The sequence below is a fragment of the Lonchura striata genome, chromosome 5 (genome assembly GCF_046129695.1).
Source record: "Lonchura striata isolate bLonStr1 chromosome 5, bLonStr1.mat, whole genome shotgun sequence".
Taxonomy (NCBI): Eukaryota; Metazoa; Chordata; class Aves; order Passeriformes; family Estrildidae; genus Lonchura; species Lonchura striata.
In genome coordinates this window covers 33395444-33408984 of record NC_134607.1, presented here as the reverse complement: position 1 = coordinate 33408984, position 13541 = coordinate 33395444, and the positions used below count along the sequence as shown (strand labels likewise).

Genomic DNA, 13541 nt, shown 5'->3' with positions numbered 1-13541 from the left:
CAACAAGCCAATCTTTCCTGTAATGGCAGCTATTAAATACATGGAAAATCAAGACATTATCCAATTCATATCAATTAATCAGATACCTTGGCTAAGAAGAACTAATATCCCACTTTGTTATCAGGACACATAGTAAAATGTAATTACTGTACTAGGGTTCAGTTTAGTAGCAAAACTATGGTTTTGTGCTCAGGTATCTTTGCTTTCTGTTATTGATCTTCAACCTACTTTTAATTAAAAAGAAACTCTCCTGTTCTGGTTTTGTGGTATCCATGACTGTTTGTAAAAAAAAAAAAAAAAAAAAAAGAAATGCTGTAGTCTTTTAAAGCATCTGACATTTCTGAAAGATAACCTCATGAAATAATATTATACAACAAATGCTCTGGACCAGCTGAAAATGAAGTATCTAACAGATAAGTTATTTCCAGATGTGTTTCTTTTCCACACTGAGGTAAATGCATAGACTATAATGATGTGTTTCTGCAGGATTGTTTATTTCAGTGAGAAGAAAATGAAGAAGAATCCATCCAGCAGAATAAAGTGCTACATCACATCTTAAGGTAACAAATTGGTCCTGTCAAAGATGATCTCTTTAAAGAACTTGTTTGAGCAGCTTGTGACATTCATTATAAGGAATTCTCAGCAGGAAAGTTAGTGAAAGTCATACTAGAGTTTAGTGAACATTATTAAAATATTGAATATATTTGAAAGTTGTAACATGTAAGTTGTAACATTTTGCCAATGAATAGACTATATATAATTATTTTAGTTATAGGTGGCCTTGTCAATCATCCATCCTTACATAAGCTATGGAAGGAACAGCCCAACAGCTAAGGACTATATTGGTAGTCAAAAGGGTTTGTATACTATTCACTTTTCTCAGACTGCAACACTTGTGAATGTTAGGAAAGGGGGAAAACAGCTTTTAGTGTTGGGAGGTATGTGAGTGAGTCTGAGTGAGACTAGCAAAGGTAAAAATCTTTACAGTTCAGATGTGCAGGAGTAGGATAGTGTGGGTATGTACAAGATTATCTTCCTCCAGTGGAAACTGAGACTCCCAAAGGACAGCGTATACATAGTACTACTCTTGTGAGTGACCACTATAGGGTCAAAATTTGTAGGGAACTTCCTTGCTTGCTTCTTTACCACAGCATGGGCATTTTCCTTGTAAACTGTGTAGATAATACTATAAATGGTAGACCACATCTCTCCAATTTAAGTAATCTCAGCAGAGCATTGTAAGTGACATAACTTCATTACAGAATAAAATGGTATATTCCTTGCATGTCTGACATATTTGAACTATTCCATGGCGGTAGAAGAAAGACAAGACCAAAAGTCTCATGCAGCAGCTAAAGACCAGTCATCTAAATTAGTCAAAGATTAAACTCTCAGGAGTTCTCATAACATTTAAGACAAGCAAAACTGGACTCAGTGGAACACAAAGTAGTCTTCAGTATTAAGGGCATTGATGGAAATCAGTGTCACAGAGAATGTGCTGCTCCAGATCCTCTTTTACTTAAACTTTGCATGCAATTATATAGGTATTTTTTTCCCCATGAGAGTCAGTTGTGAAAATCTGCTTTTTCAACAGCAGAATTACCAACTTTAAACTACAATATCACAGAATCACAGTTATGCTGAGATTCAGCAAAAACTTAAAGTTCCTGTTTAAGGCCCAAGAACTTCTTGCTAATAATTTATTGAAGCATAGTGTATACTGGTGTTTCCTAGCAATATTAGCTCTTAGGTTCTTGTAACACAGAACCATAAAAACTCTTAATAATAGAATTGGCTGGGTGGAAAGCAATCTAAGGAGATAACCTACTTCCAAATCCCCTGGTGTGAGGTGGAACATCTTTCACTAGGTGAGGTCATGGGCCATTCGCAACTTGTCTGGGCAATCTGTTCCAGAATCTCACCCCCCTCATAACAAATAATTTCTTCCAATCTAAACCTACACTTTTTCAATTTTAAATCATTTTACCTTGTTCCTTAATAAAGGTATTGAACAGTACAAGTCCTGGTACAGTCCTCTGAGGGACACCATTTCAGTACCGATCTCCATTTGGACATTGAGTTGTTGATTGCAAGACTTTTGATTAAGATGTCCAAACAATTTCTTATGCATTGAATAATATGTCCATTAACCCCATATCTCTACAATTTTGCAACAAAAATGTTATGTGGAACCATGTGAAAAACCTTACAGAAATTAAGATATACAACTGCTCCTACCTTATTCATCAACATAGTTTCTCCATTGCAGAAGACCACTAGATTAGTCAAGCACCATTTGTCATGGGTGGAGACATACTGGCCATCTGTATTCACTTCTTGTCATTTATATGCCTTGACACAGCTTCCAGGAGGAGCTCTGCTGCGATCTTACTAGGTACAGAGGCTGATGGATCAGTAGTTCAGGGTCCTTCTTTTTTATTATTTTTAAATATCAGCATGATATTTTCCATTTTTCCAGCCAAAGGTGGCTTCACCTGATCGTGATTACCTTTCAAGTATGGTGGAGACTGGCTTTAAGACTATATTGGTCAAGTCCTTCACGATCCTAGAATGCATCTAACAAGGTCCTCTGGATTTGTGTACTGTCAGGTACCCTGGGTTTCAGGAACCCTGTGCCTTGAGATCCAGGTACTCAAGAGATTTGGGAAGAATGGTTTCTGGTTAAAACTGAGGCAAAATGTTCTAGAGTACCTCAGCCTTCCCCATGTCCATTGCCATTAGATCCTCTGCCTCATTTATTGGCAAGTGGGGGCTGTACTATTTATTTTGTCTTTCTTTTCTGACTAACATACTGCTGGAAGTTATTTTTCTTCACATAACTTGACAAATTTATCTCCAGCTACACCTTTGCTTTCCTGAATCCCATTCCTACACTCTTGGGCACTATCTCTACATTCTTCCTGGAATGCGTGTCCCTGTTTCCACTGCCTATATATTTCTGTCTCTGAGTAAGAAGGTGCTTACTCAGCTATGCTCATCTCTTTCCTTCTTTGCCTGACTTTTTGTACATAAGAATTGATACTTCTTGTGTTCTAATAAAAATGTCTTTATCTCTGGAGGCAGTTTCCCAGGGTTTCCATCCACCAGATCCTTTAGAAGACTGAAATTTCACTTTTACAAATTTCAGGGTCTTTACTATTAGTTTTAGATATTACTAATCTATATCCCTTGAGATAATGAGTTTCATCAGAGCATGACCACTGTAGCTCAGTATACCAGCAATCTTGGCCTTTCCAGTAAGTACATCTGTATTGGTCAGCAACAGATCTAATGCATTTCCTCTAGCTGGGCTTACTATCACCTGGATTAGAAAGTTGTCCTCCATGCATTCCTAAAGTTACCTGGACTGTTTGCAGAGTGCTGTGTTGCTTTTTCTGCCGACGTCAGGCTGGTTGAAATACTCCATCAGGAACAGGGCCTGCAGGCATGATGCTTCCTGTAGTTGAAGTAAAAACATTGACATCCTCCCCTTGATCAGGTACTCTTTGCTAAATACCAGTCACAAGGTTTCCTTTGTTGTCTTGATCTCTAATTATTACTCATAAACTCCTGACCTATGTACTACTGCTTTTCAAAGAAAGATCTGTGCAATCAATCCATATGTTTAGATAGAGCAAGTCCCTCTACCTCTGTTCCTCAAGAACAGTTTATAGTCATCAATTACAGTGTTCCAGTCATGTGATTCATCCAACCAAGTTTCATAGATAGTGATCAGATCAAAGATTTTCAGCTGCATTGTGGCTTCTAGCTCCTTTTTTTGTTACCCATATTGTGTGCATTGATATAGAGATGCAATTGGTTGAACTGTTGACTCTCGTCTTTTTCATTGAACCTATTTGGAGGGTTTGGGGCTATGTGTCACTGTTGTGGTAGGTGTGTTCTTCCACTCTGTTGTTTGTGAGTACATAAGGGTTGTGACTTTGCAACCCACTCCCCAATTCATTAGTGTATACAATTCACTGTCAGTGAATTTTCCAGTGAAGATTCACCAGCTCTTCTAGATAGGATATCCCATCTCTCCTTAGTAATTTTTACTCATCAAAAAATGTCCCTTGATCATAGAAACCAATGCCCTGGTGATGACATCAGCCATGAAGCCAGGTGTTAACTTGCAGGACATGTCAACTTCTGCCCACACCTCTGTCTCTGACTGGCAAGATGAGACCATTTGGACCCCATCCTCTTCACTTGTGCCACCAGGGCTCTGAAGTCCTCATTGAACTTGCCTGGGTTATGTTTCACTGCGCCATTGGTGTCCACATGGAAAATAATTAGGTTATAGTAATCTGTGCTGTTAACTTGTCGGAGTCTCTCTGTGACACCCCAGATTTCAGCTCCTGGCCAAGCAGTAAACTTCTGTTGACTGATAAGCCCATCAGATGGATGACTCAGCAGAGAGTCACCCACTGCTACACTCTCTGCTTCTTTTTTAATCATTTAGTATGTGCAAGAGGTACGGTCTCTTCCAGCTTCAGCCTGACTCCCCCTTGAGGGCTTTGCGCAGCTGGAGTTGGCACTCCCCTCTCCCTCAGACCATGGAGAAATGTGCAGTGCTCCACAGGGGCAGCAGCTTCCCTGACAGGGAGCTTTGTCTTGGTGGTCACCTCCAATTGCTCCCAGCTGTCCCAGCAGATGGCTCCAGGCTGCTGTGGAGCACAGCCCTTGCTTTGTCTCTACCTCTATACTTCTGAAGATGTCAAAACACTGCCTAATCAGCCCTTCTACTTCCCTGGAATCCTCAAGCAGCTGGGTGGAGGCAGCTTGTGCAGGCAGTAGCTGGCTGGGATGACTGTCAGGGCAGCAGCCTACAGCTGTGGAGGAGCAGTGTGGGGCACAGCTTGGTAGCTGTCAGATGCACTCTCCTCCTTGCATCAACTGTGCAGCCAAACTCCATTCCACTCCTCCCAGGCACTTCTCTGTTTTTGTACACCCTCATCTTATGACTCCTCATTGTGGCAAGCACATTTCTCTCCCTCTCAGGATTTTTCATAAAGGTGCACAGAGAGAAAGAAAGAGAAAATAATTTCTATTTCTGCTCCTTGTTTTTCTCATGTGGAATGTGTCTGGAGAATTGTTTACCTGGAGTGATTGCTTGATTAGACTGTGGTAAGGACTGTTTGAGCCTAATGGCTGATCAGATCCACCTGTGTCTGGACTCTCAGAGGGGGTCATGAGTTGTGTTTGTTAGGGATCATAGAACAAGTAGGCTTTGTAATTTTAGTATTTTCCTTTATATAGTATATTAATGTATTTTAGCATAATTATAATAAAGAAATCATTCAGCCTTCTGAACTGAGTCAGACATCATCATCTCTTCCCATCGGGTTTGCCTGCATTTACAACTCCTGGTCATTTGCAGTCCCCAAGGGCAATTCCATGGAGCTTCCTGTGGTTTGAATTGGCCATGCAGACACCCAGCCTCCAGAGACCTTGCAAGCCTCCTGGTCTTCCCGGAATGCCACAAGAACTGCTGCTGCCACTGCTGCTGCTGCTAGCATGGAAATAAATTATAAACCAAGAGATAGTGTATGATTGGAAGTATTTGGTTTTAACTATTTTTATGATACTTACTTATGGCAAACAGCAACAAAACTAAGTCAAAGAATACAGGTTAATTTTTAGAAATAGCGAGGCACACCAAAAATGTCTCAAAGCACAAAATTAATGCAAGGTAATGTAAACATGTGATTAGGTTCTTTATAAACAAAAATAAACAACCATTAAACCAAATAGTATTAATACTTGTAAACAATTAAGACGTCCCATAGGATGAACGAAACTATACAAATGTAAATTGTTATTCTCACCACAATTCTGGCACAATACTGTGTGGAATGTTACTACTGATAAATTTTGTATAAAACTTCAGATACACAGAATATTCTGAATTGGAAGAGACCCACAAGAATCTTAAAATAAAATCAAATTATGAATAAAGGGATCATGGGGGATTGAACCCACAAGCTTGGTGTTATTGTCACCATGCTCTGATCAACTGAGTCAATCTCAGGGTCTAAAATACCTTTAAAAATATTCAAATTATCACACACATTTAGTGAATGTAGATTTCAGACTAAAAAGCTATTAATTGTATACAAAAGTGTGTGTTTTAGAATACCTTATAAATTTTCTGATACATAATCCACTAGACAAGTCTTGCAGATGATCATAGGATTCTCTACAACCTCTGCAGGAGAACAGTTCCACAACTACTGCTGTACCTCATAATAGAGAAGGCGTACTCAGTGCCAGCCAGGGCTACTGAAGTGAGGGAGATAAGCGGCTTTCTTAACTGTCTGCTGCTTTTCCTTCTGGAAAACTGGTACCTTGCTCAGTCATTCATTTCTATATGTTCTTCCTCAAAAATCAGCAGGTTAAAAAGATGGCCATGACTCTGCTTTAGATATCTGTACACCTACATAAAAACTGTCTCAGTGCAACCTTTTGGTTCTACCATAGTGGACCTTAAAATGCACTTAAATTGAAATTACAGATGCACTGTCAGATATGCAAAATTTCATTCATTATCAAGTTACCGTTGTCTGAAATCAACATTTCATCTCTTATCTTGTGCTCAAAGTACAATATGTCTGAAAATACTCAAACCACACTGATTGTATTATAGTTAGTTTCTAAACCTCTACATTTTATAAGCTTAAATATTTTATTGGTGAAAGTGCATAACAAATCTAAGCTTCAGTACAAAACAAAACCAGCAGAAGGTCCCAACATGTACAGCTAAGCTATAAGTCCACAACAGAGATTGCAACAGAAATGCTGACACATTCTGAACCATAGCTATTTGAACACAACCAGCTGTAGTTTGTCCCATTATTAAAGACTTGAACTGGCTGCGTATTTCACAAAACTAATTCTGCAGTCTGGTTGTCAATTTGTTTCAAAATGTTTATGATTAGAGAAGAAAGATTCTTTGTGCATTGTTTGGGGTGTTTTTTTTCTGTATCTGGCACTCACATGTTTTCTTGAACAGCTTGATCTGTTGTCAGTACTGGTATTTAATTGTTAACATTACAGATTGAGGACAGAAATTGTAATTGCACTAATAAATTTCTCTGTTCTTGTACCTGAGATTCACAATCCTTGGTCACTTCTAGCTCACATATAATTCGTGTCCACCCTTTTTACCTAAGAAAGTGTGAAAGAGATTGCATAGATCTTTCCTCTCCAGCTCCTGCTGTTTACAACAGTAGCAGTTGAAAGGAGGAAAACTAGCCTTTCTTAAGCCACAACTTCTTCATATATGCAAAGGTTTAAAGAAATGAAGAGCAGAGACAAATTGGTCACACTGAATTTGAACAGCAGCACAGGTTCTGTGATGCCATTTTGAGCAATCTCCCTAAGTCAAGCATAGGACAAGCAGAGATTATTTCTCCCCTCAGCAAAGAGAAAAATAGATTTTTAAGTAAAAATTATAATCTGCTTCTTGCTTTCCCTCTCAGGAAGCAGTTTTGTACAGCTGAGGTTTATGACAAGAGTTAGAATTAGCTCTTACTGTGTGGAAACAGCAGTTTGATTTGTGAAATATCTGAGATGACACATTTAGGATGATGTTTTTCACATCAGTGAACACTCACTTATAAAAGTATCCCACTAGGGCCCACAAAGATGATGCTGAGTTATCCAGTTTGTTCAAGGGTTAGGGTATGAAAAGGAAATGACGTGGTCTTCTGCTAAAGTATTACTATTAAATCATTCTTGGGAGCATTTTAGTTGTAGATATTTTCAGTTCATTTCATGTTACAGTCATATTTTATCACTAGACATAAAATCCCTGTATGTTATTGAAGAATGTTTTACTTTCCTGTTTGTGACAAAGAGTTGATCCAACTCATATTATACTTAATGGGGACCTGTCAGATTAAATTTGAGTTGATTCAAATCAGTAAACTGCAGTCCTGGTCACTGCTGTCTAGTACTACATTGCATGCAAGTAAATTCTTTTAATTTAGGTGAGCAACTACCATGCAATACCACTGCAAACCTTTATATGTAATATGAAAAAATAATGTAACAGGATTTGAAATTAAGTAATATTATCTGGGAAGTAAACTGAGGAATGATAATTTACATCAGCTAAGTGTATGACACAAATTGTTCTTCAATAACTCTGTGAAATGAGGAATTATTCATACATTTATTGCAAAAGTCCAGAAATTCTGTCTGACAGTTCAGGTCATCTCCCTTAAACATCTTCATCAGCAAACACTCTTGTGCTTCTTTTGTGCTGGGAGAGTGAAGTATCTGCCTGCCTGGCCTCTTTATCAATGAATAACATCCATCTAAGATAAAGACTTGTGGAAACGATGAAGGGGCTCTCAACTAGAGGATTTCCAGTAGAGGTGGTGTCTCAGCTAGAAATTTTACCTGTGTAAATAGCAATGCACCAGCTGCTACTATAGTACAGGGTTTAGAGAATCATAGAGCAAACCTGAGGCTGATTGTAAAATACCAAGATACCACATCTTGGAAATGAAACACAAGAACACAAAATTGATTGGAATATCTAGAAGTCTTGCCAAAACTCTTTATATAACATGAATAATATCACAGAAATTCTGGGGGAACTATTTTTTCCTTGTAGAGTTGATATTCCAGGAAAGAAAGGTAAGGAAAGAAATACTGTGTTTGTTCATCATATTTATATCTAGACTTTATTAAGATTCAGAAAGTAATATTTTTTATCCTTGTTAAAGAAAACAAGAAGAATGGAATAATGGCAGTAATCTATACAAACCTTTATCAAGGAGCTTAATGAAGCATTTCTTAGCCTATTTAAATATTAGATTTTTGTGTCAGCAGAGAATTTTCTTATGACATAGTGCTATGACAGGCTATAGACTGACAATAATGCTCATGGAATGTACTGGGAAAAAAATGTGGTTAGGAGGTTAGAAGGGGGCCAACTAACTTAGATTTAGTTCTGCCTAACAGGAAGAATTGATTGAGATGAAAATGTGCATTGTAGTATGAGGCGAAACTAATCACAAGATGATAAAGTGAGCTACCCTAAGGAAATAAGTGATGAACTAAAACCAGTGTAGTTTCAGATGTTAAGCTTTGATAGAGAACTCAGGAAACTCATATGATAGATCATTTGGGAAGCTAACCTGAGAGACAGAAATGCAACATATCTGGCAGTAACGGGAAGAAACAATATTAATGCACAGTATCAGATGAGTTAATGCAAGAAGATGGTAAGCACATAAGCACAGTTGGAGGAATACTTTAACTATTCAGGATGTCCTTAGCAACTTGAAAAGCAAAGAGAAATCATATAAAAATGTCCTATGGTTGTGGGTCATACAACTGAAAAGATTAGAAAGAAGAAACCTTATAGTTGTAAGGATAAATCCAGAAATAGGACAGAACATATGAGTATCAATTAGTGAGAAAAATTAAAGAACAAACTATGAGATCCTAAAACAGCATAGGAGAAAAACTAGAAGAAATACTGATCCAAGTCTAATTAAAAAAAAAAAAAAAAAGAAAGAACAAATAACAACTGGAGCTTTCTCTTTGTTGAAGTCTGAATTCAAGCTCAATAGTTTGACAAGAAATGGTCTGATTATGGAAAGGAAGAATTATTGATGATGGTTCCACACATTTCTCAGAATCACATTAAAGTGTTTATGGCACTGTGTGAAGAATTTGAAACATTAAGGCACTTTTAGAAATTGCAATGTGTAGGAAACCCTTAGAGAACAGAAAATGGAACAAGAAAATTCATAGACCTATCTTCAAAAGTGAAAAGGAGGGATAAAAGAGATGAAAATTGGTCAGCTTTGGTCTAAGACAGTTCTAGAATATACAGTTAACTCACTTCTACATCCAAATAATTAAAAAGTAGTTAAGAAAATATTTAAATATTAAAGCCCTAGCTTAAATTTGCTATAAAAGTACATTTAAACTAAGCTAAAGAAATCCTTATGTGCAAAAGGCTAGGATGTGGACACAGTGTACCCTACCGTTGACCATAATGGGGCAGTGGAGCGAAGCAGACAACTGGATGCCAACCACTGTTTGACAAAAAATTTCTCTCTTCCCTCTGCAACAGGGAATACAATTATTCAGCTCTACTTAGCACTGGTGATCCTTGGTTGCAATGCCACAGTCAGTTTTAGGCACCACAGTCTAAGAGAAAAAAGAAAAAGGAGCCCAGAAGAGGATGCCATATATGGCAGGCATATTAGAAAGTACATGAAGCAAAAAATAATAAAATTGCCTTTGCTGGAGGCAGGAAGTGGAACAACAGTCTCTTAATTATTATAGGTTGCTATGAAGAAGTAATGAAGATTATAGGAAAGGACGAGTAGAAATCAGTTTCTCTTGTAAGAAGAAGCTATAGATAAGACATTAACTTTCTAATGTTATGAAACAGAGGACCAGGTTACTGCATGTTGCTATAAAACTGTTTCCACAGTTTTTTTCAAGAGCAAGTTAGAAAATATTTATTAGGATGTCTTCACTGCAAGATGATCACTCAGGTGATTTTTCAAGCTCCCTTCTAATATTATAGTGCAATTTTACTTCTCTTACATTTTGTCTTAGCATGAATAGAGTACGTTTTGTATCTAGAATACAATAGGAAGCATCAGATGGCCACTGCTAACATTCCAATATTAAGGTAGAGGTATAATATTTTAAAAACAGTCTTTAAAATTGAAAAGTGAAGCCCCATACTTTAATATTAATTACACAATCATAACTGAATAATTGTAACTAGATTTTAAAAAAGCACTTCACTTCTATCCTTTCTAAGCATCAGCCATTTGTTGCTACATTTGCTGTTTAATTTGTGGTGTAATCAGGTTCAGAACTATTCTACAAGGCAATTGTCTCAGCCTGTTGATATTTTTGTACTACGCATTAAATAATACTTTCAAAAAATTATTTTGAGTTAATTAATTTTAGAGTGCATTGTCAGAAATCCAAATAGGTGGTTGTTCAAGACAGTTGAGTGAGTCACACTGGGGCCTGAGTGAAGACTGTGCAAAGACTTCAAAAACTCTGAACTGCTGCAATGAAACCATGTGACATGGTTTCTTGTAGTTACAGAGACAGACCTTCTGGGTGCTAAGCCAAACATAAAAATCAGATTCCGATGTATTTCTGTCTTTAAAGAAGTGGTTTTAAAGCCCTTGTAAGCCAAGGCTCAAATGCATGGCACAGACCAATTGTATTTCTTATATCAGAGGATTATCTTCCCAAATAAAAGGAAGTTAAAAAGGTCAGAGTATTTTTAGAAATCTGGTTAATTGATTAAACTGCTGGCTAGCTGCTACTGTCTTGTTCAGCTCACTCCACTGAAGCTATCCACCTTTAACCACAAGCCAATTTTTTTGAGCTGTTAATATACTAGTAACTTTACAATGCTGTCCTTTGTAACTGATTTTATGTGCTGACACTTGTTGGCTACAAATTCATTAAATAATCATATCTGGAACTACTCAAAGCAGCCCTGAACATTAAAAAAATTCTCTCCTTTTGAGCCCTTGAACAGAAATAAGCCATTCCCCACTCCCTTCTCCTTCCATCAACATGCTTTCATTGAAAGCATACATAGAGGACTACAGATGGAGATTATTTTGAAACTTCCCAGCTGTGGGGTTTTTTTTAAATTAATGTAATAACCAATTTTTTGCCATTTGACACAAAAACTTCAATCCTATGTAAACTCTGTAAGCTATGTAAACTTCAATCCTTTGTAACTTCAATCCTATATAAATTTGAGAGATACATGGATCCATTTAATACAAGTGTGAAATATAATTGTTCATGTTGTGTAAGATTCCTTAGAAGTAAGAAAAGGAAGATTACATCTTTAACCAAGATTTCATCTTGACTTATGTCTCATGAATAGGGTTCACAGACTTTCTGGATTTCAGACTTTTTAGCAAATCAACAAAAGTGTTTACTTGCTTCATTTGAAATTAAAAAACTTTCTTCTGAAACATTCAGCTGTCACAATCAAGACAAATTCAAATCACAGATCTTGATTTTTGTACATAGTACTTCTTTTTGTTTACTTCAGTTTGTCTTTGCATGTCTGGCTTCATGTAATTAAATACCCTTGATCATTTATGAACTCCTGCTGAGCTGCATTGTCTCACACTATGCATCACAAGGCAAAGTTATTGAGAATAAACATCCACAAAAAAAGCACATCCCCCAAATTAATCTTTTTCCATTATATTTGGACCTCTGGAGACAATTCATTTCTCAAATCAAGACAGAAATTATAAATTTTTTTTAGAAAGCACTACCAATTTATAGAAAAAAAGCATAATGCCCATTCTGAAAATATTTCAGTGTCATGGTCTTGTCAAAGGTCATGACAGCATTTAGTAGCTGAAAAATTATATTCTTATATTTCTTCTTACTTACCTTGACTTAGTAATCTCTCAATGAGAAAGTTGACTAAGAAGCAGCAAGTTCACAGAAAAAGCCAAATGATTTTGTGAAATTTATAATATAAAGGGGATCTTGGTTTATTATTGTGGTGTAAAGCAAAAGTCTTATTTGAGATTTGTGTTTATTTGGTTTTGGCTTTTTTTTTTAATTTTTTTTTTTTAATGAGTGCTTTTCTTTGACTGTTGTACAGACATTAACAGAAATGAGAAATTAAATGAGCAGGGACAACGGTCTGAAGATTAGGGCATTCTTTGTCTGCTAAATCTTGTTTCTTGTGGTTGGCAATGTGGTTTTTCGCATTTCTGCCAGGCAGCAGGACAGCTTTTTCAGGAAGTGTGCAAAGAATCAACTCTCCTTTTCTGGAAGAGGTGACTCCAGCACCAGACATGTCAGTTTAGATGCAACAGCTCTGGCTTCAAAAGGGAGTGAGGAAGCCCTGGCTCCTATGGTGTCACTGCCAAATTACGAGGTGGGCTGTGAATAGCAGCTTTTATTCTCTCTTCCTCTGGTCTTGAATCCATCTGGTTTTACCACTCTGCTTATGAGTACCCTGTCTTGGGGGAAATTTGTGTAGAAAAGTGACAGAATTCTGGATTGGGATAAATTATCACAGTAGCCTCTATTTCCAGACCAGAATGCTTGGGTCGTATGATCAGTACCTCACATTACTGGACTATGGATGTTGTTACTCTTTTTTTTTTAGGCAGAGCTGGAGAGTGATCTGTGTGGTCACAATCTCAGGTATATATTTTTTATGCTGCTGAGGCTCAGGGTTATCTGAATCATAACCTTCATAGTGCTTTGCCTCCAACTCCTAACTCACAGAATCATAGAAAGGGATGCATTGAAAGGAATCCCCAAGGATCATCAAGTCCAACTCCTGCCCTGCCCAACAGCATCCCAACATGTGGTTAGGGTTTATTTTGTTTTTGGCCTCCTATTGGAAGAAAGATCTTTCCAGTTTAGTTAAACTGAGTTCTGCAGGTAATGGGGAATATGAATGAAAATATTTTTCCTCAATGGAACCTTGTAGGAGCAGAAGAAAAAGTACATTTTGTCGAGAGGCTACCAAGAAGATCAAAATGAAA

The 13541-nt window shown here is 37.2% G+C and overlaps 1 long non-coding RNA gene across 2 annotated transcripts in view; it reads right to left on the bottom strand.

The window, feature by feature from the left end:
* The window catches only part of LOC144246323 (uncharacterized), a 166133-nt gene that overhangs the window by 19796 nt on the left and 132796 nt on the right, over positions 1-13541 (bottom strand). Inside the window, exon 3 of one of the 2 annotated variants that reach the window (XR_013340012.1) lies at positions 3363-3457. The exons of the other annotated variant lie outside the window; for it this stretch is intronic. This is a non-coding gene — a long non-coding RNA (uncharacterized LOC144246323). Of the gene's footprint in view, positions 1-3362; positions 3458-13541 lie in introns of those variants that run through there. 2 annotated transcript variants of the gene reach the window in all.